This window comes from Aedes aegypti, chromosome 1 (genome assembly GCF_002204515.2).
Source record: "Aedes aegypti strain LVP_AGWG chromosome 1, AaegL5.0 Primary Assembly, whole genome shotgun sequence".
Taxonomy (NCBI): Eukaryota; Metazoa; Arthropoda; class Insecta; order Diptera; family Culicidae; genus Aedes; species Aedes aegypti.
This window is the reverse complement of record NC_035107.1, coordinates 273127598-273154439: the sequence shown is the minus strand read 5'-3', so window position 1 is coordinate 273154439 and position 26842 is coordinate 273127598. Positions and strand designations below refer to the sequence as shown.

At 34.9% G+C, this 26842-nt stretch overlaps 1 non-coding gene across 1 annotated transcript; it reads left to right on the top strand.

Annotated features, from left to right (window-relative positions):
- The first annotated feature begins 23410 nt into the window (after positions 1–23410).
- Positions 23411–23482, top strand: Trnaa-ggc. Its single transcript has one exon. It is a non-coding gene; the product is annotated as a tRNA-Ala (tRNA).
- The last annotated feature ends 3360 nt before the right edge of the window (positions 23483–26842 follow it).

The following is a 26842-nucleotide window of genomic DNA, read 5'->3' as shown; positions in this document are numbered from 1 at the left end:
GAAATTACCGTAGAAAACCTGTATTTTCCTGTATTTTTTTTTATTATTTTGTGAAAATATTGTAGTTTTTTCAACAGAAATTTATTATCAGTTTCCTGCAAATCTGATGGCTCTAAATATGAGTATATTTTAAGATCATAAAATGTTTGGGTCATCGCGATGAATTTCAAGTTATAGTTGAAAATGTATTTTTTTTTCTGTATTCTACGCAGTTTTGTGAATATATTGTAATTCTTTGAACAAACAGCGATCAACGATGTTTAGGAAATTTGTTTCTCATGAACACACAAAGAGTTTAAAATTTTAAAACTGATGAGTCATTGCGATAAATATGAAATTACTGTAGAAAACCTGTATTTTCCTGTATTTTTCACTATTTTGTGAAGATATTGTAGTTTTTCCAATAGAAATTTATTATCAGTGTTCTGCAAATTTGATGGCCTTAAGTATGAGTATATTCTTAGATCATAAAATGTTTGGGTCATCCCGATAAATTTCAAGTTATAGTTGAAAATGTATTTTTTCTGTATTCTACGCAGATTTGTGAATATATTGTAGTTCTTTAAACAAACAGCGATCAACGATTTTTAGGAAATTTGTTTCTCATGAACAAACAATGAGATTAAAATTATAAAACTGATGTCTCATTGCGATAAATATGCAATTATTGTAGAAAACCTGTATTTTTCTGCATTTTTCACTATTTTGTGAAAATATTGTAGCTTTTCCAACAGAAATTCATTATCAGTGTTCTGCAAATTTGATGGCCTTAAATATGAGAATATTTTAAGATCATAAAATGTTTGGGTCATAGCAATAAATTTCAAGTTATAGTTGAAAATGTATTTTTTTCTGTATTCTACGCAGTTTTGTGAATATATTGTAGTTCTTTGAACAAACAGCGATCAACGATGTTTAGGAAATTTGTTTCTCATGAACACACAAAGAGTTTAAAATTATAAAACTGGTGAGTCATTGCGATAAATATGAAATTACTGTAGAAAACCTGTATATTCCTGTATTTTTCACTATTTTGTGAAAATATTGTAGTTTTTCCAACAGAACTTTATTATCAGTGTTCTGCAAATTTGATGGCCTTAAATATGAGGATATTCTAAGATCATAAAACGTTTGGGTCATCGCGATAAATTTCAAGTTCTAGTTGAAAATGTATATTTTTCTGTATTTTACGCAGATTTGTGAATATATTGTAGTTCTTTGAACAAACAGCGATCAACGATGTTCAGAAAATTTGTTTCTCATGAACAAACAAATAGATTAAAATTATAAAACTGATGACTCATTGCGATACATATGAAATTACTGTAGAAAACCTGTATTTTCCTGTATTTTTTACTATTTTGTGAAAATATTGTAGTTTTTCCAACAGAAATTTATTATCAGTGTTCTGCAAATTTGATGGCCTTAAATATGAGTACATATTAAGGTTATAAAACGTTTGGGTCATTGCGATAAATTTCAAGTTATAGTTGAAAATGTATATTTTTCTGTATTCTACGCAGTTTTGTGAATGTATTGTAGTTCTTTGAACAAACAGCGATCAACGGTTTTCAGGAAATTTGTTTCTCATGAATAAACAAAGAGATTAAAATTATAAAACTGATGATTCATTGCGATACATATGAAATTACTGCAGAAAACCTGTATTTTCCTGTATTTTTCACTATTTTGTGAAAATATTGTAGATTTCACAACAGAAATTTATTATCAGTGTTCTGCAAATTTGATGGCCTTACATATGAGTATATTTTAAAATCATAAAATGTTTGGGTCATCGCGATGAATTTCAAGTTATAATTGAAAATGTATTTTTTCTGTATTTTACGCAGTTTTGTGAATATATTGTAGTTCTTTGAACGGCTAACAATCAAAAATTCAATGCCAATTGTTAGATTACACTAAAACGATCATCATACTATAAAAAAATCTATAGGTTATCGCGATAAATTCTAAGTTATCTACAAATTTCCGCCGGTTAGAAATTTTTTTAGGACTTGCTCCGGTGTTTTAAGTACTACAAATCAAACAGTAGTTCCCAAAAATATTTCAAAAATCTGACATGAATCTAGAAGCCCATACATTTCTGTAGGTGCCAAAATTTTGTAAATCGGGCTTAGGACAGCCGAGATATAGTGGGTTGAATTTAGCGTTCCAACTGATTTTGAGGCTTCGTCCTCGGTGTGTTAAGCAAAAAGTTTCGCAATTAAAATTCACAAAAAGTCGTCTATACATTGAAAATTGGGCATATTTTAGAGAAAAAAGTTTTTCTAACATCGAAATTTTTATGTCCCAAAGTTTTTTTTTTCTTTTTTTATTAAACCCGTATAACTCGAAAACGGCAAGACCTACAAAAAGTGTTGTATGGGGGACTGTCGTGAAATTTCCTGACGTTTGAGAAAAAAATATTGAAAAAAAAAAACACATTTTCTACACTGAAAAAAAAAAATATTCAAAACTTTAAAGTCGATTTAAAAAAAAACGGCCATTTCAGATTTGGATCATCCTTTAGCAAAAAGTTTCGTAATTAAATTTACTAAAAGTCGTCCATACATTGCAAATTGGGCATATTTTAGAGAAAAAAGTTTTTCTCACATCGAATTTTTTAGGTCCAAAATGAATTTTTATTTAATTTTCATTTCGCTTTAAATAGTCTAGTCTGGTCATATTTTCAAGTGATAAATGAGTTTTAATCACAAAATAGATTATATTTGTTTTATTGTGAGTAGTTAAAAGAAATAAAACGAAATTATACAGTTTTTTGATTAAATTCAATTGATCTCGCACCATACCGCTTATGAGAAAATCAACTCCTTCTAAAAATCCGATGGTTTTTTTGTGGTTGGAAAGATATCACAATAATATATTATTTCTTATTTGTTCAAAGCCAATCTTAACAGGTGTCTGGAAAGGGTCAATATTATGCTTATGAAAAAAGTCGTGGTTTGTTTTTATTTTTATTATTGCTATATATCCTAAAACGTAGTATCTGCACATGAATATTTACATTATTTTTGGGCTTTACTGAATAAATTTAATATTTTTGGTTCATCCTCTGAATTGGTATAACGTTTGGCTGCAATTTGTGTATCACTAATAGGCATAAAACAATGATATTTATGGGTACCAGGGACAGTTTTAACCTTATCAAACAATTCCTATAATTCCTCTGACATTTTAACATATTGTTCATTAGATTTATAACAGAAATTTAATTTGGTGATACATGTATCGGTTTGTTTCACTGCCCAGTTGTGTTTGGATGGGCATCTAATTCTTCCGAAAGAGGTGCACTTTGCGAAAAAGGACCACGTGATTATTGAGCTGAAATCGAATTCAGGTTAACTTCTGCGTTCATGAGTCCTCTCCTTTCGTAGGGGTAACGCGCCCTAACTAGAGATCAGGAAGTCGTGAGTTCGATTCTCTCTGAGAAGACGTGTAACTTTTTCGCAAAACTTCACATCAATTTGTCCATTTAATCCAATTGCAAAATATATGTAATGTTTAGCTCTCGGTAGTTGTTAAACTTCCACTCGGCTGGTTAGCCGTAAAACCACAATTCATAATTAAAAACAAGTACAGAAATATAAGTTCTCTCAATTTTTAAATGTTTCCATTGGTTTCAGTCAAAAAACATTTTTTTTCGGTTTTTGAGATTTATCACACCCCTTAATTTAAACTAAAATTTGGAGTGTATTTTTTTCGTGTGTCTCTTCCAAAATGTCTGATACACTGTCAAATCAGCAATACCCTTTCATGTGGGAAAATACTCGCTTAATTTCATTTTTTTTGCCTGATGGGTAATCTATGCTCATTTTCAAATTCAGTGAGCTGATTTTCTGCATTTAAATTTTTGTCGATTGTCATAGTTGAAGCCTTCTTTTAGTTCAAACTCTATCATAATATCGTAACGGTCGCAACATTATAGATTTTCAATTGACACCCAGTATATTGTCGTAAGACGTAGTTTACGTCAAAAGAAGAATGAGCGAAGAAGCAGAAATTGGTCTGTTTTTATAGTGTGATTCTCAACCCACGTGGTTGCGTAAGGGGTCGACATTTTCACAATTTTCGACAGTCTATCGTCGAAAATCAAAAGTTTTCTTATTTGAGTAAAATATTATACAAATTCCCGACCGATTGGTGGAAAAATTTTGAAAATTTACCGACAAATGGCTGAGTTAATAGTATTCAAAATCTTACATAATTTCGTGACGGTCGCAATATTTTAGATTTTCAATTGACACCCAGTATATTGCCGTAAGACGTAGTTAACGTCAATATATTGCATTCCAACGGCACAGCAGCAGCGTCCTCGGAAACATCCTCAAATTGCCGTATTGTCAATTATTCGTAATAAATCAATTATTGTATGCTGCTATGAGATGAATTCTAGAGGAATTCGCGATTAGGGCCTATCTGACAAATCAATAACAATGAGAAAATAATCAATGAAATTCTCATGTGCAATTTTAAATCCCAATTGGAGAAAATATACTCAAACTTTAACCTTTTCACTTTAAAACATATTTCATAAACCTAGTTTTAAAATCCTCATCAATACCACACACATCTCCTGCACTTCCCCTAGCTATTTCGTACTCAAAAAATCTTCAAAGGTTTCGCTCAATGCTATGAGCCTGTAATCGATATTATTTTCAGTGTCGCCTATTACCTTTGCGCCGTGTTTACATTTTGGTTTCAATTAAGCCCGCCATGTACGCCTTGTTTATTTTTGGTTTGCAGAGTAGCCGTTTACTCTCGCCGTGTTTTGATTTCTATTTCAGATGCGCCCATCACTTTGATAAACAAAAACACAGGCGTAATCAATAAAGTGTGTGGTTTTGCATGAGGTGAAGTTTCCTCTTCTACAAATTTGCATTTTTCGAATAGTTAAATTATCGATAGGAGAAAAGTTCAAGTGCAGTGAATAGACAATTAAGGTACAATTTCAACGCTATATTTTCTTAAATTGTGTACATTTTGTCAGTTTCGCCTAGTTCGCGAATCTTTCTAGAATTGAGAAATTATTGCAAGTATGTGGTAAACACATTAGGGAATATTTCACAATTGACTCTTCAAAACACATTTGTTGGCTCTGAAAAGGGCCGATTGAATTGTTGAATTTGCGTTACACGTACACATTTTGACGGCGCACTGGTTGCAATCCTCCTCGCCCGATGAGATTTGCGGTGCGGATGACGATGTGCGCTTCAACAAGCGGCTTTGGTCGATTTTCTTCAGCCACCTCGTACAAACTTACCTTTGCGCCCCGATTCCTGCAGCGATTTGAGCGATTTCACAATCCGGACGCTGGTGTTTTGCCGCCGCTGGATGATGGTAGCGAGGAGCTGACGGCGCACTGGTAGAAATCCTCCTCGCCCGATGAGATTTGCGGTGGCGATGACGATGGGCGCTTCATCAAGCGGCTTCAGTCGCGGCGGCGTGTTGTTGTTCCATTCGCGTTCTATTGAAAACTGAGCTGAGAATGCGAAAGGCACTCGAGACTTGCTCGCCGACCATGTTCACAGTCTGACGGCAAAAAGAAGAATGAGCGAAGAAGCAGGAATCGGTCTGCTTTTATAGTGCGAAGCGGAACGCAAAAGAAGCGTGGAAAACTGCTTGCACGTGATTGGTTGCGTAAGAAAGGGGTCGACAATTTTCCAATTTTCAATAGTTTATTGTCGATAATCAATAGTTTTCTCCCTTCGAGGCAATTGTTGTATACATTTCCGACCCATTGGTGGAAAAATATTGAAAATCTATCGATAAATGTCTGAGTTATTAGCGTTCAAAATCTTACCTAATTTCGTGACGGTCGCAAAATTTTAGATTTTCAATTGACACCCAGTATATTGCCGTAAGACGTAGTTAACGTCAAAAAAGGAGAAAATTTATTTTTTTTTTTATTTTGTTATTGGAGATTTAACTTTGAAAAGCATACCCAACTACAGTAATCGAACTTCAGAATGAGTCAGGCTAAACAATTTTAGTTTTTTTTTCAGGGGGCGATGAAATTTACAAATTTTCAAATAGACATCCCGTTGGTTGAGTGTTGAAAAGCATCAGCGTTTGCTGACTGGCATGGTTAGTGTATTCGACCTGTGCTGTTTGGGCCAGATCGCGTGAGAGATGATTGTTAGACGAGCTTTGTTCTTAATTGACAGCCGTATATGACCTAATATACGATGACGTCACGCTGCACTTTTCAGCGTGAAGAAAACCTTTGCTGCGGGCGATGTGTACAGAAAAATAAACGATTTCGATGCACATTCATCCACGCATTGTTCATCCGGTGAACATTCGTGTTGGCGTGGATGTCATTTTATGTAAACATATTTAGATCGAAAAAAAATCGACAAGAAAAGAAGACCGTGGATAAGTCCATGGGATGAACTATCCAGCTTTTTAAAAGCGGTAATTGCCGCTAAAAGTTAGCTTACTTTCTGGTAGGGATCCAACATATTGACGTTTGGCTTCGGTCCGGTCAATTGACTTGTCCACAGGTGTGATAAATTCACTCGGTTAAAGAATGTTGACACTTTAGCGGGTCACGTAGATGCTTCCCACGTGTTTCGGTCAAGTGTCAAAATTCTTGGACTAAGTAAATTTAGTGAACCGGTGGATAAGTCCATATTAAGCGACCCAAGTCAAACGTCAGATCACAAGATCCCTTTTTGTAAAAGTGGGCTAATTTTTGGTGATATTAGCGTTCGTAAAAGCGGGATACTTCATTCAATAAGCTTATCTGATTGAAACTTAGACATCTGGTGGTGAGTATGAGAAAAAAAGTGTTCAAATCCGCAAAAGAAAATGTACTGCGAGTTGATATGATCTCAGATTGATTTCAAGTTTATAACTACAGTCAATTCCCATGATTATCGTAAATATCTAAGGGATGATTCAAATATTACGCAACGAAGAAATTTGCCAATTTAAACCCCTCCCTCCCTGAAATGGAAAATTTAAATTTATTGTATGGACCGAAACACTACAAAATATCCCTTACCTCCCCTAGTTGTGTTACGTAATATTTGAATGATCCCTAACAAATCTGTCTTGCTTTGAATTGCCAAGTGGTCAAAAAATAATTTCGTAAACAAAGGAACGTTTACTATAAGCAACTTACAACATGCGGACCACATCACACCACTATTCAAAACTCACTCGTGGGCCATACAAAATCTTCCCGATGACCGTACAAATCCTTTAAGAGAATCGCTATTTGGTGATCACTCGTTTATAATGATGTTCCAAATGCTAAACAAAATATGTAAAACTTTTTTATATCCATCTAGCATAATTCTAGTTTACGCCCTATTTTGAGCACACTCCATAATTTCATTGAGTTTGACAGTACCACGGACCAAAATTTTTCGATACTTTGACGTTGTCCTGCAGCTGTCATGATGCTCCCGGGTTGAACCACCCTTTATAAAACAACAAACATTCTAGAATATAGTAAATTTTTCCCACTATCCCAAGTGATTTAATTTGAGATAACGAGTTAAATTTACTCGGACATCTAACGTACAAACCCTTTACTCTTTATATGAGCTAAATTAGTTTTTCTCAAAGTGAAAGTACCTGTTAACCTAGTGTAAAATATTGAACCCCTGTGGCATTTTCGTCGCTTAAGTGAACGTCGAACAGAATCAAAAGGGAATCGGGGAAGGCAAGGATTGTTAGATAGACAACCATTGTTACTTGAGACTGAGTATATCTCTGCATCTCCACAGTAGTCATGGAAAGGATATTGGGTTAGTGGGATAAGGTAGAGATATGGGAGATCATGCGATCCATCATATATTTACGCCACAAGAGCCAGCGCTAAGACCGAAGTATCAAACACAACTCTATATGTAGCAGTCCAACTTTTATTTTTATTATTTTAAAAAAAAAATCTGACAACAAAATAACCAAAATTGGCGTTATGGTCAAAATTTGTTCTGCTGCCCTACTTTTTCAAGCTAGAAACGATACTACAGCACCAGTTCAAATGTTTTAGTACCATGCATTCTAAGTATTGTTCAACACTCCCACTCGAAATTACCCGAAATTTACCCAACGGAGACAAACAAAAAAGAAAATGTATTCCCCTGGACATTTTATAAGGCTCCTTCAACAAGCCTGCACAGCTTGGTATCGCATAAATTCACCCTAACGACGGTATTCGCTATGCGCTTGTTTGCATTGTGCTCGAAAAGGGTCGCGTGGTGATCGATCTATTGGATTGGAAGGATGGCTATGACAATAATTATTCAAGATGCGGCCATCAGCAAACAAACGCTCACAAGGGGTTCAACACCTCTGGAAATTTATCGCAACGTTGTTTTGCCTTATAATTAGTTAAATGAATTCATGAATTTGTACATCGAATGCCACCGATCGAAAATCTTCCCCGTAATGGGAATTTACCTGGCTTCCGAGGACATAGAGTATTTTCGTGCTTGCTACCAGAATCACACATGCAAAATTAGTTAATTGACATAGAAAACTATTAGTTAATTATAAAAAGAGCGCTAATAAGAACATTAAGCTGAGAAACAGGCGCTGTTCCAGTAGATTCGTAACTTTATGATAATGAAAGAGAAGAAGCAGGAATGGTAGCAGGAATTATATGTCACCCAAATTTTCCCCAGATCAGAAATCTAAAATCATCCTTATCGGAAGCAGATAATTGGGGGAACAAACAATGGCTTGGAAAACATGTTGTTTCACTTCAAGCCCTTTCCACGGAACAATCCGCCCTAAAATCAATGCTCCGCTTCAACGAAAGCTCATCCGCTGTTACTCAGAAAGCCCTACGAATTCTTGATCGGCAAGTCTAGCGATTTTACATGGCGGCGTCGTTCCGGACACGTACAGCCAAAGGCGTTCCCATTGTTCCGAGACTGATAAATGGCAACACGATGTAATTGAAATGTAATTGGCAATTAATTTGAAAAATGTACTTGCACTTACATGCTCAAGCTATAGGACCCTTTAGGCAAAACCGGGGAGAAGCTCATTCAATCCACCACGAGTGACGGGCTTTAAAACTTCTTCGGGCTATGAGGCTGGGCCACCCGGACGCGAAAAAGTTGCCGAGCCTGGGCGAGGATATTAATATCGCTCCGGTTCAAGTGGAACTTGAGAGTATGATAAGTGTTCTCACTTCGGTGAAAAAAGTGGGAAACCATTCAAATGCTGTGTAATAAATTGTGGAGCAGTGAAAGAGTAATGAATATTATTTTAGTATGTAAGACTACCGATTTTCATTCGGATGAACTTTATTTTCCAAGAAAATAATCCCGTAGATACACTCATCCCATTTCTAATCCATTTCTATTCCATTGTCTTTACCTTGAAATTACATTGTTTTTCCTTTGCTATTCCACTGTCATTTCATTGCCGTTTCAGAGCCATTCTAATGTGATTTCATTGTCATTCTATTTCGCTTCAATTTCTTCTTTTGCTTTATTCTGCTTTCGTTTCGCTTCCCTTTTGATTTCATTTAGATTCCAGTTCGCTTTCATTTCACTTCAATTTCTCTTCCATTTCGTCTCTTTTTAGCTTCTATTCCGTTTCCATTTCGCTTTCAATTACAGCTCGCTTCCATTTTGCCATTTCATTTTTCTGTAATAATTTTCCATTAAAGTTAAAAAGCAGAGTTTCTACTTCTTTGAATTGCTATGGAAAGATTTCTGCAGGCTGGTACCAAAGACAAACTAAAGACCTCCATGTCCCTCCTTAAATCAGTGATTTGCAAATACGTTCTACGAGATTGAATAGTGAAAAGTGATAAGGAAAGTTGTAAGGATGAAACACTATCCTTTCCATAACGGCTCTTTGTTCACGCAAACATAATATGAATCATTATTATTAATCACCGTCCCAGCGGACATCCACCCTGTCACACCAGGCAGGCAATAAGTGGAATTCTTCATCATCGGCTTCAAAGACAAAATACAGAGCTATCGTGTCGTGGTTGGGAAACAACATCGTGTCGAGTGCTGAATTGATTGGGAGCATCCTACGGCAAAACGTGTCTTAGTTTCTTTCGGACAGCATAATGTGACACCGACGTGGTTCTTTCGACTACTGAAAGACTATTTCGCCGAAAAGGTGACCTCTGATTCGTAGCCTCAGATGACAGTGTGCGGTTTTCAAATTAGCAGGCTTGACTAAAGAGCTTGGAATCCGACAGCCGCTTCAAGAGACGTGCGGAATGTGAAAATGAGTTGTTCGAGTTAACTATCGATGGATGTTACTCCGAATGATTTAACTGGTTCAGATGTGCAACATGGACCCAACAAGGACACAAATCGAAATAATCACTTTGTGAATAAAATAAAAGTACAAAGTAATATTTCAAATCAAACCGAAATCTTAATTCATCGAGTCCAGACCGTCATTGGAATCGAAGAAGATTCAACTGGGAACCGTTTCAAAAGCACATTTTCTATACTTCGTTATAGAAAGGAGCTTAAATTTTGTGACTTGGTCCAAAATCAAGTCAAACTGTTGTCGTTCGCCACTTCCGTCCCCCCAATCAACATCTTTTCACTAATTCCAACTATGCACTTTTCCCAATGCGAAACCGAGAAACACGCCACTTTTCCGAAAGATTATGCAAATCTTGCACTTTTACGCGGCGAGGTTCGAGAAGGGGTCCCTGTTGGTCGAGCTTTTGTCAGCAAGAGGGCACCATTTTCGGCAACGCTGGCTGACTCCTCATCTCTCGGCCTTCAACCTATGTATGCAAAGTCGACGGACCCGCGCAGTCAAAGGACGATTATATTTTAATGAGGCAGAAAAGAGTGCCATTCTTTCCGAAAACATACAGGGTGCGGAAAAGGCGCAAACTCTCTTTTGAAAGCTGTTTCCTCGGAATAATCGTATTGTGCGGTATCGCGGCCAAATGCCACGTCGTCGCCGTGAATGGAATGGAGCGCCAAAGTGCTCCTTTTTTACGAGCGCAAATGAAAATCAAGAATATGCACCTGCTAGGTTGGGTTTGGTGCTATGCTATCCATGGGACAGGTTCCCTCTGCTGTGCTATTCTCGTGGGAACTGATTTGGTGCCTCGGAGACTTTAATTATGCAACAGGACGAAGAGCTGGTAAGGTGTGGTGCCATTGGGAAACTGCATTTTATCGGCTCGGATTGTGGTGGACGGAGAAACGGTTCATCGCGAATGTGCAAATTTATCTGAATGAGTTCTGAATTGGAAGTTGAGAGCTCGGTGGATGTTAAAGTTACACCAAAAATACTAGAAATGTAAGATTTCAGCATGGAATGAACTTGTAAATGTATCAAATGGAATGAGAATGTAACATGTAAATGGAGTATGGAAATGGAGAATTCAAATAAAGAACATAAATTAAGAATGGTAATGGCAAATGCAACTGAAGAATAACAATGATGAACAAACATAGAGAATAGAAATAGAGAAAGGAATATGGATAATGGAAAACAATAATGTAAATAAGAATAAAAATGGAAAATAGAAAACCAAAATTGAGAATATAAATGGATAATAGAAATGAAAAGAGAAAATGCAGAATAAAATATGGAATGGAAATGTAGAACAGAAATGACGGATTTCACGCCAACTCGACACGCGATTGGCTGCACCCCTTTAGAATTCAATGAAACTTTCTGGATGTCAAAAGTATGTGAAACTAAGATACTTTGCATACTTTGTTTTTTCAAAATCGATCTAGACTAACATTTGGAAAGGGTCAAAGTTTTTTTACTTTTTTTATAAACCCGTATAACTCAAAAACGGTAAGACCTACAAAAAAGTGTTGTATGGGGGACTGTCGTGAAATTTCCTGACGTTTTAGTAAAAAATATTAAAAAAATAAAAACACATTTTCTACACTAAAAAAAAATATTCAAAACTTAAAAGTCGATTTAAAAAAAACGGCCACTTCAGATTTTGATCATCCTTAAGCAAAAAGTTTCGTAATTAAATTTACTGAAAGTCGCCCATACATTGCAAATTGGGCATATTTTAGAGAAAAAAGTTTTTCTAACATCAAAATTTTAAGTCCCAAAGTTTTTTTTTTACTTTTTTTTATAAACTCGTATAACTCGAAAATGGCAAGACCTACAAAAAAGTGTTGTATGGGGAACTGTCGTGAAATTTCCTGAAGTTTGAGAAAAAAATAAAAACACATTTTCTACACTAAAAAAAATAAATATTCAAAACTTTAAAGTCGATTTAAAAAAACTGCCATTTCAGATTTTGATCATCCTTAAGCAAAAAGTTTAATTAATAAATTAACTAAAAGTCGTCCATACATTGCAAATTGGGCAAATTTTAGGGAAAAAAGTTTTTCTAACTTCGAATTTTTCAAGAAATTTTTTTTCAAAGATTTTGTTTTAAATCGTCAAATATGATCGTGTTTTCAAGTGATAAATGAGTTAGAATCAGAAAATAGATTGTATTTTTTATTGAGAATAGTTAAAAAACGGAATTATACAGTGATTATGTTTTTTAAATGAAGGCAATTAATGAACTTCGCCTCTGTCTATGAGGAAATCAACTCCGTCTAACAATCCGTCGGATTTTTATGGTTCTAAAGGTATCACAACAGTATTGCAAACATTGAAAAGTTACAACCTTATCCATATCCCATTAAATTCTCTTCTAGAAAAAGTTTTGTGAAAAATAACTTACTATACGTACCTGCGTTAAACGCCAGATGAATAAGAAATAATGAATATGTTTGTTTTGTTATCTACCTAAAAAAAGTTGATAAGCTCATAACTCATGATTTTATTTGCAAATAACAGTCTTCTTTTTCACGAAACAAAAAAGACTCCTTAGAACAAGGTTAAATACTGGTAATTAGCGACTTTTCTGAAAATTATAACGCTGCTCAAGTATATCACTGGAATAATTCCCAATTCTAAATTTATCATGAAAAAGATAAAAAATTGGAAAATGTTAGTTTTATTATAATATCAGACCCATGACACAGTAGCAGTTCAGCTATTTATTTCAAAATTGATAAATTTTGTTAAACAAATCAAAGTTATTTTTAAGTCAGATGGAGCTGCAGCTCATTATAAAAATAGAAAAAAAAAAAATTGCCAGCTTATGTAATTTCAAGAAAATACATGGATTGGAAGCAGAGTGGCACTTTTTTGCCACATCCCACGGCAAAGGCCCCTGTGACGCTATTGGTGGCACTCTCAAGCGAATGGCAAAAAAGCAAGTCTTGCAAAATACTATGGAAACACAATCGTATCTCCGCGAGAACTATTCGACTGGGCAGAGAAACAAACTGATACATGTATCAGCAAATCAAATTTCTGCTATATATCTAGTGAACAATATGTTAAAATGTCAGAGGAATTGGTGGAATTGTTTGATAAGGTTAAAACTGTCCCTGGTACCCAAAAATATCATTGTTTTATGCCTATTAGTGATACACAAATTGCAGCCAAACGGTTTACCAATTCAGAGGATGAACCAAAAATATTCAATTTATTCAGTAAAGCCCAAAAATAATGTAAATATTCATGTGCAGATACTACGTTTTAGGATATGTAGCAATAATAAAAATAAAAACAAACCACGACTTTTTTCATAAGCATAATATTTCCAGACACCTGTTAAGATTGGCTTTGACCAAATGAGAAATTAAATATTATTGTGATATCTTCCTAATCATAAAAAAACCCATCGGATTGTTAGAAGGAGTTGATTTTCTCATAAGCGGTATGGTGCGAGATCAATTGAATTTAATTTAAAGAAAAAACTGTCTAATTCCGTTTTATTTCTTTAAACTACTCCCAATAAAACAAATATTCTATTTTGTGATTAAAACTCATTTATCACTTGAAAATATGATCATACTAGACGATTTGAAGCGAAATAAAAATTAAATAAAAAGTTCATTTTGGACTTACATCGACTTTAAAGTTTTGAATTTTTTTTTTCAGTGTAAAATGTGTTTTTATTTTTTCAATATTTTTTTCTCAAACTTCAGGAAATTTCACGACAGTCCCTCATTCCCCCATACAACACTTGTTTGTAGGTCTTACCGCTTTCGAGTTACACGGGTTTATAAAAAAAGTAAAAAAAAACTTTTAGACTTAAAAAAATCGATGTTAGAAAAACTTTTTTCTCTTAAATATGCCCAATTTGCAATGTATGGACGACTTTTAGTAAATTTAATTACGAAACTTTTTGCTTAAGGATGATCAAAATCTGAAATGGCCGTTTTTTTAATCGACTTTAAAGTTTTGACTATTTTTTTTTTAGTGTAGAAAATGTGTTTTTATTTTTTTCTCAAACTTCAGGAAATTTCACGACAGTCCCCCATACAACACTTTTTTGTAGGTCTTGCCATTTTCGAGTTATACGAGTTTATAAAAAAAAAGTAAAGGGGGACGGACCTGGTGTAATGGTTAGAACACTCGCCTCTCACGCCGAGGACCTGGGATCGAATCCCATCCCCGACATAGTTACTTATGACGTAAAAAGTTATAGTGACGACTTCCTTCGGAAGGGAAGTAAAGCCGTTGGTCCCGAGATGAACTAGCCCAGGGCTAAAAATCTCGTTAATAAAGTCAAACCAACCAACCAAAATAAGTAAAAAACAAACTTTGGGACTTAAAAAATTAGATGTTAGAAAAACCTTTTTCTCTAAAATATGCCCAGTTTGCAATGTATGGGCGACTTTTATTAAATTTAATTGCGAAACTTTTTGCTTAAGGATGATCAAAATCTGAAGAGGCCGTTTTTAAAATCGAATTTGAAGTTTTGAATTATTTTTTTTCAGTGTAGAATATGTGTTTTTATTTTTTTAATATTTTTTTCTCAAACGTCAGGAAATTTCACGACAATCCCTCATACAACACTTTTTTGTAGGTCTTAACGTTTTCGAGTTATACGGGTTTATAAAAAAAGTTAAAAAAAACATTGACCCTTTCCAAATGTTAGTCTAGATCTATTTTGAAAAAACAAAGTATGCAAAGTATCTTAGTTTCACATAGTCTTCACATTTCTGGGTGTGAAGACTATGTGAAACTAAGATACTTTGCATACTTTCATTGAATTCTGAAGGGGTGCTGCCAATCCCTTTGTCGAGTTGGCATGAAATCCGTCAAATGGAAAACAGAAATGGAGAATTGAAATGGAGAATAGAAAAGGGATATGGAAGTTTATCAGTACAAATCGTACCTTCGTGCTGTGCGTACACAAATTCTCTCTGCTCTTGAAAGTTTTTAAAAACTACATAAAGCAATCAAACAGTACTTTTGAGTGCTACTAAAACAATACTTTTCAGTACTTTTTTTTCTACTTTTGATCCCTTTACTATCCTTGTTTGGACCCGTACCTTCGATTTTTCGTTGGACCCGTTGGCGAAAGCTAGCGGTGGTAATCCTTCTTGGACACCGTCTTGAGAAAAAACCTCTTGGAAGGTTTCGTCTTTTTTCGTTTATTCACTAAACATGGTTACAACTACAACCAAAAGTAAGGGTGAATCTCTGAATTCACAACTTCCTTCCAAAAAAAGTGGGATTTAAAACTGTCACTAAACGTGGCAAGAATGGAAGAAATGACGTTTCTCCGGAATGTGAACTTTCTTCCAATGTTGATAATTGTATCGAAATGAGCAATCAGTTCGATGCTCTAGACAAATTTTTCCAAATACCAAATCGAAGCAGTCTCTAGCCCAGGCTCTTTGTTTCAAGTGAGGAAGCAAAGAGTGCCACCTATCGTGATCAGTTGTTCCGAATGTGGGTTATTGAGGCAGGAGATCTTGAACTCCATTAGGGGAATCAAGGTTTCCTTCCAAATCGCAAAAAAGGAGACTGATCGTGAACTTTTTCTCAAACATCTTGAAGAGAAGACATTTTTTTTTATTTATGACGACATAACTGAACGTTTGTTCAAAGTCGTCTTAAAGGGTCTCTCAAGTGACTTTAAGTCACCTGAAGAGATCAAAAATGGAATTGATGATTTATTTGGATTTTCCCCAGTCCAACACACTTAGATTTTTTTCACGAGCTCGGCTGTGCGAATCTCGGTTTCCCGATTTTAACCGAGACTCAGCTAACAAATTGTCCGGTTGCTTAGCAACGAAGCACGATTTACTGATACTCGGCATTTATTTGCTGAGATCCCAGGAAATTTGTTTGCCGACTACTCGGCTGTGCAGATCTCGGTTAAAATTAGCCGAGATTCGGCATTCTAAATTAAGTGTGAAGTAATCATTATGAAAAAGAGAATCCAATCTGGTATTGCATGATTTGCGGAGGTTCTTCTCACGCTAAGGACGTCTATCCAGTGAAGGAAGATACTACCAAGTTTATATGCTCGAATTGCGGGGGCAATCATAAGTCAATTTTTTGGGATTGCCCTTCGCGTAAGCGAGTCGTTGAGGCTCGTGCCAGGCAGATGAACAGAAATATCCGTTACAATAACGGTCGTTTCCTGAATTTCCCTGATAGAGTATCGAACAAAGTTCATTTTTCAGTTAACGATCGTTTGATTAGGAATCATACTTATCAGGTCGTTAAGTATCTAGGGCTCTTGCTAGATAAAAAATTTCATTCAAAAATCATATTGATGGCATTCAAGCCAAATGTAACAAATATTTAAAATGTTTCTATCCCCTCCCTGACATAGTATCAATGTGTTACATAGAATATCCAATGTTGAAACATTGGAACAAATGTCAAATAAAATAATTAATAATTTCAGGCAAAAATCGTTACAATCTTCTATTGCCACGATTAATGCGTTATATGTTTAGGTTAAGTTAGGTTAAGTAAATTGAAAACGTGTTTTTTTTCTCTTATAAGCAGGTGAAACCAAGTCACCTGTGAAAAATCTGAACTGCTACGGCAAATGAAATGTAATATGTTGCTAACAAATGTAATTTAAATCTTAAATTTGTTTTACCAAGTTAGGATGAAAGTGTTGTCTAACACAGAACACCTAGATATGAGATATGAATGTTATGTTTGGAATGATACTAATGAATAAATTTAAAAAAAGATATGGATGTTTAAAATAAAAATGGAGAAGGAACATGAAGAATAGAAATGGAAAATGATTAAGGAGAAAGCAAATCGAGAGGAATATAGATAAAAAGAAAGCAAATGATGAATATAATTGTAAACGAATGGAGAAATAAATAGAAATGGAAATGGAGAATTGTACTAGAAAATGTAACTGGAGATTATAAATGAAAGCGAAATAGAATCAAAATGATGATGAGATGGAAAGAGTGGCGATAAAGAATCAATATGAAACAGAAACGGAAATAAAATTGAAACAAAACTGAACCAGAATGGAAGCACAATGGAATCAAAATGGAAGTGAAGTTATTGTGAAATGAGAAATTGACTTTACGAATGAAAATCTAGAACGAAATTGGAGAATGGAAATGTAGGAAGGAAATGGAGAGTGAAAATAAAGAATTAAAATGGAGAAACGTAAAAAAGAATGTAAATCTAAAACCGAAATTCAGAATAGAAATGGATTATGGAAATGAAGAAAGGAAATGCAGAATGAAAATGGAGAACAAATATGGAGAATAGCAATGCAGAATGGGAATTGAGGATAGGAACGAAAGACATAAGTGGAGAAGGGAAATTAATGAGGCTTATGAAGAATGGAAATTGAGAATTTAAATGAAAAAAGAACTGGATAATGAATTAGGAGAACGAAAAAAGAGATGGAAATTGGAAATTAAATGACTTTATAAATGGAAATGGAGGATTGGAAAAGGGAATGAAAATAAAAAATAAAAATGGAAGTCAAATAGAATCTCAATTTTATGAACATGGAATGGAAAATGTGGCGAAAAAGATTTTAAGTTGTAGCACATTGGAACAAAAATGTAAACGAAGGAAAGCAACAGTAAGAATAATGGGAGTGAAGTGAACGGGAATAATTGAAATGGGAAATAGAAATGGCAAATGAAACTGACGAATGAAAATATAGAACAAACAAGGAGAATGAAGATAGAAAAAGGAAATGAGGAATAAAATATAGATAACAAAAATCGAGAAAATAATAATGTAAATAACATAAATGCAGAATTGAAATACAGAACGGAAATGGGGAATGGAAATGAAGAGCCGGAATGCAGAATGAAAATGTAGTATAGGAATGGAGAATGGAAATAGAGGAGGGTTAAAATAATATTAAAATAAAATGGGAATGGTAGCGAAATAGTCGGAATAGAAGAGCACAACTAAAGCGAAATGGAAACGAAATGAAACCAACTGGTAGCAAACTGGAAGCAAAATGGAAATGAAAAGGAAACGTGAATATAGTAAAATTGAAGCGAAATGGACGTTTAACGAAAATGAAATGGAAGCGACATAAGAACGAAACGGAACTGAAACTGAAGTGTAGTGTAAGCAAAATTAATGCGAAATAGTTTTAAAACGAAAGCGACATAGAAACGAAATTGAAGCGAAACTAAAGTGATAGGTAAGCGACACTGAAGTTAAGGGTAAGCGAGATTCAAATAAAAAGAAAGCGAAAGAGGAATGGAAATAAAATGGAAGCCAGCCAAATGGAAGCGAAATAGATGCGAAATTGAAACAAAAATAAGACAAAAGAAGCGAAATTAAACTGAAAAGGAAACGAAATGGAAGAGATATTCAAGCGAAATGAGTGTCAAATGGGTGAGAAATGAAAGTGAATTGGAGGCAACATATAATCAAAATAGAACCAAAATTATACTCATAAAATTAAATTTGGAAATGCAATACAAGCAAAATAGACGCGTAATGGGAGCGAAACGGAAACTTAAAGTCAACGAAATGGAAAAGAAAGGGAATTGAATTAAAAGTGAAATGGAAGCAAAACAAAAACAAAATTCAAGCTTAAGGGAAGACAAATTGAAATAAACTGTAAGCGAAATGATTACGAATTGAAAGCGATATGAATGTGCTATTAGAGCCAAATGGAAGCAACATGGAAACTAAAAAGAAGCAGAAGTGAAGTGAAATGGAAGCAAAATGATAAAGGAATTGAAGAGAAATGGAAGCTAAATCAAAACGATATAAAAGCGAAATTGCAGACAAATGGAATAAAAATGGAAGTGAAATGGAAGGGAAACAAAATAGAAACAAAATGGAAGCGAAATGGGAGCTAAATGGTAGCGAAATGGGATCAAAATGAAAGCAAAATGAAAACAAGGTGAAAGAGCAATGCCAGCGAAGTGGTTTCAAAATTGAAGTGAAATATAAGCAAAACGAAAGCGAAATGTATCGGAAAGGAAACGAGATGGAAAGGAAATGGAATCGAAACGAAGTCAAAAGAGAAGCAAAATCACAGCGAAATGTATGTAAAATGGAAGCCATATGGAAGCGAAATAACAAAGAAGAAGAAAAAAAGAAAGTAGAAAAAGAAATATATATATATATATATATATATATATATATATATATATATATATATATATATATATATATATATATATATATATATATATATATATATATATATATATATATATATATATATATATATATATATATATATATATATATATAAAAAACCGATCTAGTGGGTCACCGAATTCCGTGAAAATTTGTTATTTTGTTCCTTATCCGAAATAAGGATACACGTATTTTTGGATTATTTGATTAGGGTGACCATTTCCGAAATAGGGTGACCAGAAAAATCGCGATTTTGTAAAACTTTTATTCAAAAAAAAATTAGAACTTTTGAACCGTTTGACCGATTTTCAATCTTTTTGGACAAAATGGATTTTGACTTTTCAGGAAAAATATAAAATTTCACAAAAAGTGTGTTTTTAACATAAAAAACTCAATAGTTTCCGTTTTTTGTGTTTTGAAGGCCTCGGGACCAAAGAGGCTATTGCTGTTCTCATTTTTTCTTGAAAGTTCAGAAAATTTTACGTCTACTGTCAAATTTTCAGCGATGTATGTTTTTTAGTTTTGAGATATATTTTTTTGAAAATAAAAAATCAGTCATTTTTCATCGGCACACACTGCACTATGGTCCAGGAATCAGTTTTACGCGCAAAGATGCATTTTGAGCTTTAGAATGAAACATTAGACAAAAACGGTCTTCTACAAAGTTGTTTGTATTAGTTGAGCCTTTTGTTTGGTTTTATTGAAAATTAGGGTGGACCACATTTTCATAGAAATTGTGTAACTAACTTTCTTATTTGTAGAAATTATATTATACATGCTTCAGCAAAGTTGTAGACCATTCAATTTCAAGCAACTTTGCCAAAAAAGTTTTTTTGTATCTCTTAAATTGACCGATTTAGAGCTATTTTCCTACGGTGACATAGGGTGGTCCGAAAAAAAAAACTGGTTTTCTGGCTCTAGAGTTTTCAATTCGAATTTCTCATCAAAGTAGTCTATGAAACACTTTTAGAACTTTGAAAAATGCGTAATATGGTGAGTAAAGAAACTCGCTACCTCTTTCCGTTTAGGAGTTATTGTTGTTTTTCTCTCACAAATATGCCTACTTTGATTGTGAATATCACTGATTGGGACAAATATAAAACATATCTTTTGACGGCGTTCAAAAGACAAAATTAAATTGTATATTATATCAAACAATTACAGATGTTTAATTTTTGTAACTCTAATAAAACACCTTGAAAGTCAAATAATTTTTAATCACAAAAAGTTTAATAACTTTTGAACTAAAATAAATATCAACAATCTTTTTGCATGAAAATTTGCGTTTTGTTAAGTTCTAAAAGCCGTTCATAGACGACTTTGACGAGAAAATAATATTTAAAAAACTAGAGTTGAAAAACTTATTGTTGTTGGACCACCCTGTGATGATAAGGAAAAAATGCTCTAGATTGGTCAAATTTTGAGCTACAGAAAAACTTTTTTGGCAAAGTTGATCAAAATTTTAAGTTCTACCGCTTTGTCTAAGAGCATATACCAGTATTTTTGCAAATAAAAGTTAATAATATGATATGTGTGATATTGTGGACCACCCTAGTTTCAAACGGCACAGTATGAAAGCTTACATTTTTAGAAACAATTTTGTAGAAGATCATTTATGTCTAAAGTTTCATTTTCATGCTTAAAATGCAAAATAATAAAGAAATACATACTATGAAAATCTTCAAAACAGTTTTAGAGCCCTATCTTTCTTATTTCAGATTTCTCGTCAAAGCGGTCTATGAGCGACTTTAAGAACTTAACAAACGCAAATTCATGCAAAAATATTGATGATATCTTTTTTAGTTCAAAAGTTATTAAAGTTTTTGTGCTTAAAATCCTTCGTTTTTCAAGGCATTTTATTAGAGTTACAAAAATATCACATTTGTAATATTTTGATATAATATACAATTTTATTTTGTATTTTGAACGCCGTTAAAAGATATTTTTACGTTTTTCCCCAATCAGTGATATTCACAATCAAAGTAGGCATGGTTGTGAGAGAAAAACAACAATAACTCCTAAACGGAAGGAGGTAGCGAGTTTCTTTACTTACCAAATTACGCATTTTTTAAAGCTCTAAAAGTGTTTCATAGACTACTTTGATGAAAAATTCGAATTGAAAACTCTAGAGCCAGAAAACCAGTTTTGTTCGGACCACCCTATGTCAATTTAAGAGATACAAAAAAACTTTTTTTGGCAAAGTTGCTTGAAATTGAATGGTCTATAACTTTGCTGAAGCATGTATAATATAATTTCTATAAATAAGAAAGTTAGTTACACAATTTCTATGAAAATGTGGTCCACCCTAATTTTCAATAAAACCAAACAAAGGGCTCAACTAATACAAACAACTTTATGGAAGACCGTTTTTGTCTAATGTTTCATTCTAAAGCTCAAAATGCATCTTTCCGCGTAAAACTGATTCCTGGACCACTGTGCACTGTAGGTGCGCATTAGATTTTTTATTTAAAAAAAAATCATAACTTTTGAACAGCTTAACCGATTTCAAATCTTTTATTATGGAATGAAAGCTTAAAATTTCAACTTTTCAGACAAAATTATTTCGGATTAGGAACAAAATAGCAAATTTTCACGGAATTCGGTGACCCACTAGATCGGTTTTTCATGGAGTGGCTGCATATATATGCATTTTTTATGTCAAAATTCAACCTATCTGTAACTTTTAAACCAATAGTTTTCACTCAAATTTTTCAACAGTTATCAAAAATTGAGAAAATTGTGAGTAGTGTTTGATCCTTCGACCTTGACGCTTGCTCCTGCGGGGGCGAGCGATGAGGGCAGGATCAAACATGTCGCGCGTTGGTTGCTAGGAGTGAAAAAGTGATTGGTTCGTTAGAAGTGTTTGATCCTTCGACCTTGACGCTTGCTCCTGCGGGGGCGAGCGATGAGGACAGGATCAAATATGTCGCGCGTCGGACGAGTAAAGTGAGAAAGTGCCGCGTTCGATTAGTCCTTATATGTATATATGATTTTTCAACAAACTATGAATGGTTCGTCACTGTGAGTGTCGACATAAACTCTGATTCATAAATTATTAATATTTAACTTTTTTTTTCAAAACACCCCTTTCTTTTTACCTTTATTTTTGTAATTAAAAAAAACTTTGAATGGTTCGACACTACAAGTGTAGACTTCCGAAAGGTTCACTTTATTCAACAAACTTTGGATGGTTCGTCACTGTAAGTGTCGGCATAAGAATAGGAGTGTTAGGAATGTTACATTTAGGTATTTGTTCAACAAACTTTGAATGGTTCGTCACCTCAAGTGTCGGCATAATCATGTTTATATCTCACAAATAATTATTTATCATGGTCTAATCGCTTATCAAAGTGAATCCTGTGACCCAACGATCCTCCCCATTAACAAATATCCCTCCCAGTAACCTTTGTGGAGATGCAGAGGCAAACACGGTCTCCAGATAGCAAAGATTACACACTAACATTCCTTCCCTCAATCCCACCTGACTGCAAGGACGTGGCCGGCGCCGTTATTGACCCTGTATAAATAGAGGCACTGAATTATGCACACTGAAGAAGATTATGGCCAATCCCAGTCAAACTTCTAGTTGATTCTTTGTGCATTTTCACTGACTTCGGTCAATCACGGAATAGCAACCATTGATATGTGTAGTCAGTCTAAGCTAAGCTAAGCTAAGTTATCAAAAATTGAGAAAATTGTAGTTCGCCACAGAAAAAGCGAAAAGAATCGGTTGAGAATCGGTGGAGATATAGCTGTCTAAAGTTGACCATTTTGTATGAGAAATCGGCTTTGGTGCATTTTATATGTCCGATACTGTAGGTACGATAGGCAAACAGTTTCAACACTAAATAAATCGCACTCGTTCTTCCCGCGTGTGTAGTTAACATGAGATGGATGGATATGGGTTATGAAAGGAGTCCGCGTGATTTGTAGGGATTTAACTTCTAAACTTGTAACCAACTCAGTTATTGGGTCACCAAGTGGCTCGGTAGCTTAGTTGGTAAAGCGCTCGTCTGGCATACAAGAGTCCTGGGTTCAAATCCCAGCCGAGCACGTGGATTTTTTCATAATTTCACCCATATTTTTTCCATCTTTACCACGCGTAATGAGTTAATTAATTTAAAAACCTTTTAGCTTGTAAGGATCCTGAGATACAGACGATTGAACAAAAATTGTCACAAATCTCAATCAGATTTTTCTTCGCCAGAAAGCCCTTGTTCTGCCGAAGACACCAACCTTCTACACGGGTAGAAATCAGAATCCAAAAACAAGATTATGACTCATGATATCATGATTCCAGCGTGTTTTCGTCTTATGAAAATACACCATGATTTGGACTCATGATATAATCAGTGCTGGAAAAGTTCGCATCACGAAGCAGCTCACGAGTGTATACCAACGCATAACAAACATCACAGACTCGGGATCTGGCTACGTGTGAGTAAGCCCGCACCCGTCTGCTCGGGAGAACATGTCAAAAGAAGTAGCAACAAGCTCGCGAGCCTTTACTCGCGAGTAACCGAGCAAGGTGTGATTTATTATGGTTTTGACAGACAAATTAATTGTATAACCATCATATCGATAGTAAACTACTAGTTTGTAGTCAAAAGCCCTTGAAAACCATAAATCTCGGAGGGTAAGCAGCTTTTTTTTCCCAAAAGCACAATATGACTCTGAGCAGCTTCGAACACGTTCGCGAATCACTTTTTGCTTCAGTTACTCGGGAGTCGACAGATGCGAGTAAGCCAGCGCTCTGACGCTCGGGAGCGTTTGGTTTTGCTTTTGTTCCAGTTCAGATGAAGCGTTCGCCACTTTCCATCACTGGATATAATGAGTCAGATTGCCGTAACGCAACACACGCGTTAGGTTTTTGTAGCTGATTGCTCGGAATCATGATTCAAATTCCAAAAATGCTGAGTCGCGCATCCGTTTATGATCGACAAAATAAAAAAAAAAGTTAAAAATAGCATACATTGAGATTCGAGCCAAGAACCTTCCGAATGTGAGCCACGCACTCTACCACTCAACCGCTTCGTCATCTTGAATCAAGAGTGATCGATACGAATGAGATGAAGCAAAGTGCGCCGCTTAGTGTTTTCACACTGGATGTTACACTTATGAGGAATCATGATTATGACTCCAGGAACCATGATTTGTGATCCTGATACTATGACCTGACCAATTTATGAATTTCATGATTTTTAAATCATGTAGTGCGGATCAGATTTTTATCCGTGTAGCTCATTTAGATGCTGAGATATCCGTTAGAGGCCAATTTTGAACCTCGCGTGTCCACGCTTTTTCCGTTACCTAGAAAAGGGGGAAGAGTCAGGGCCAGGGGTGATGTCCCACCCAAGGATAATAAGATCAATTAACCGCATTCACTTCAAAATTCATTTCAAATTAATTAACCTACAGTCTAAGTCTCCGAATAGTCGCCATTTAAAAAATCAAAATAAGAGGTGAACCCGCCTAAGGCTGAAAGCCTCTATAATAAAGAAAATAAAATCAAATCAAATCAATTCAAGGTTAGTCTCTGGCTTTTCAAGGTTAAAGAATGAATGTGAGCTTTCGATTGACGTTAAAGAGTTTTTAATTCTTTCATAATTGCGGCCGTAAATAGCCACTAGTGCGACTATAGGGGACTGTCTACTGATGGTACACCAATGTGTCGTTATGTGTTGTGATGCACTAGGTACATGGTGTACGAGCGCTGGATTTTTTGCGTTTTATTTTAATGTGTTTTGTGTGAAAAATATTAGTGCAATTATAATCAATTGACGAAGAATTCGAATCTCTATGTTTTTATGTGACTTGTGTGTGATTCTCATAAATATATGTTGAATAATCTGTGAAAAAAACATAACTATAAGGCTACAAATCGTTCGGTTAAAGCTATTGTTTCATCAGAGCAGAGCGAAAATGCCTCTTAGTGAGAGGATTGGTGACGATGTTGCTTCTGATGTAGAGGCAAATGTGAAAAAGAAAACATCGTTGAAATTGTGCGCGCGATGTGATGTAATTATTCTAGAATCGGATCCATACACACTTGAATGTTTCGGTCGTTGTAAAGAAACGATACACTGGAATTGTTTTCCGAACGGCACTCATGAGGAGCTAGACGTACTTCGGAAGATGAAGAATGCTGTATACGCATGTGATACGTGTATTGCGTTGCACGAGTTTGATGATACAGAAGAGATGCAAACTAAAATGAATGAAGTGTTGCATGGTGTAGCGAAACTACAGAGAGTACTTGACTTTGTAGAAGGCTTTGATGTTAGGGTGCGCAAAATTGTTAGAGAAGAATTAGTCGAAAGCGGGAAAATTCCTGTAACTGCTACTTGTGATCCTGTCCGGTATAATTTGCGGTCGACAAGCAAGGCTAAGCGGGAAAATGGAAGGATGGAAAATAGAAATAATCCGCCAGTAAACGGTACTGTAGTGAATAACAATATTAATTATTCTTTTGCTGACGTTGTGAAAACCAGTAAGCCTGTGGTATTATCGAAAGATACTCCCAAGACGTTGAATTCCAAAAATGAAGAAAATAATAATAAAGCTAATCATCCTGTATCACCAAAGAAACCAAACTCAAGAATAGTAATCAAACCGAAAACTGGTAAAAATGCGAGTGAAACAAAAAAGTTGCTTAGCAAGAAAGTCAAGCCATCAAACTTTAGGGTCAAAGATATTTATACACGGAAAGATGGTAGAATTCTTGTAGATGTACAGGATCACTCCGCGATGTTGAAGTTAAAGGAGACGATAGAAAAAGAATTGTGTGATCACTGTGAAGTCGAAGTGAGCGATACTTTAAAACCAACATTGAAGATAGTGGGGATCAATGAAGAAATGAACGAAGACGAACTCAAAGCAACGTTGATCGAAAATAATGAAGTTATGGAAAACGTAAAGCATTGCAAGGTAAAAAGTATTGTTGCAAAAGATGAAGAAAATAATGATAACTTTGATGCAATTATTGAGGTTGATGCGATCACTTTTCACAAGGTCCTGAAACAAAAGAAAATTATGTGTGGGTGGGAGCGATGTCAAGTGGTAGACGCCTTAGATGTTGTTCAATATTACAAATGCTGTGGAGTTAATCATAAATCTGTAAAATGTACGGCGAGAAAAGAAGCTTGTCCACGTTGTGCTGGTGAACATTTGATAAGAGAGTGCAATTCTTCTGAGGTGAAATGCATTAACTGCGAGAGATCAAAATTGAATGATGACAAAGATGTGGATTCTAATCATTGTGCGTGGAGTGAGCGTTGTCCGCTGTATATGAGAATGAAGGAGCGCAAAAGGCAAGTGATTGACTATAGTGTATAGCAATCATCGGTACAGGTGTTGTATGCGAATGTAGCGATATGCAAACACATTGAAGAGATAACCCAAGTAGCACTGGTAA